Genomic DNA, 1231 nt, shown 5'->3' with positions numbered 1-1231 from the left:
TACCTGACAGAAAATCACAATGAATCCACATTTCTGCACAGATTTGTCCTTTAAAGGCATGTGGTCCTAAACCTTCGATCAGCTGTAAAACAGCTGTTTAAGTTTAAGTGTTGTATTTGATAAACTGCATGTTTAAAAAAATGTTGTGTCTCACTCCTGCTGCTTCTTGTGCATGTTGAAGCTCGATTTGGAACCTTGTTAAAATCCAAGCATGCAAAATATGATTTTTTGTCATTTTTCAAGTGGTCTTAAACTTTTGATGGGGACGTATCTGGGGATTCTAAACATCGTTCTAAAGACCTCTAATATACACACAAACACAAGAAATAATCCTAAAAACATACACGAGCTTACGATAGAAATACAAAAACACCAAAAACTTTAAGCTATCATCACAGGTTGAACATTTAGACCCTGGACTAACTGCCTCCAGAGCTTTTATGATGTCCTGATATTTACTGACTGAGACCTGTAAACAGCCACTCGCAGGCTGCTTTTTCTCACTTTGCATCACACAGAACAAAGCAGCCGTGTTGCGTTTGCACTGTTGTACCTCAGATGGTGTACACGTCACCATATATTTGCATACTGCACAGGCTCCAGATCAGGACAAACATTTCTTAAACACCTACTGAGGTGACTGGAAAAAGCTGTGACTGGTTTTCTGGACCACCAGGGGGCAGCACAGACCTGCTGAGGCGCTGGTACAGATGTGAAGCAGACTCAGTACAGATGTGGTTCACAGCAGCAGAGGGCAGACTGGCAGCAGCTCTCCCTCCTGTGATGGTGTCCTTGCTGTTTGACGGTGACCAGGTTCTAATTTGTGAGTCGGGGCCGTGTTTTATCGGACCGGTCCTGAGATTCAGAGGCTGGTAAACATGAGTCAAACCTCACAGTTAAGTTAAGATGAAGGATTCAATAACAATGCAGAGTGGGGGGGTTTCTTTCACAGCACCACATGTTGGGACACACAAATGGATTTGATGAACGTTTTATGATCCAGAGAGGGAAAAAAAGCTGCCCTGTAAAACCAAAACTTTCACTTAAGCCTTTCTCCTCTTCCCCCTCCCTCCTGCCCAGCTCATCTTCCTCTTCCTCCTCTTCCTCCCCCAGCCTGCAGAGTGTTTGGAAGAACAAAAAGTCATCTGCTGTCCATCTGGCCGCTGTGCTGGGCGGTAATACCCCCTCATATTCCTCTGCTTCCCAAGCACCCGTGGACAATCCATTCTCT

Source organism: Haplochromis burtoni, unplaced genomic scaffold, assembly GCF_018398535.1.
Source record: "Haplochromis burtoni strain Fernald_Lab_line unplaced genomic scaffold, NCSU_Asbu1 Contig_69, whole genome shotgun sequence".
NCBI classification, from domain to species: domain Eukaryota; kingdom Metazoa; phylum Chordata; class Actinopteri; order Cichliformes; family Cichlidae; genus Haplochromis; species Haplochromis burtoni.
This window is presented reverse-complemented; position numbering follows the sequence as displayed.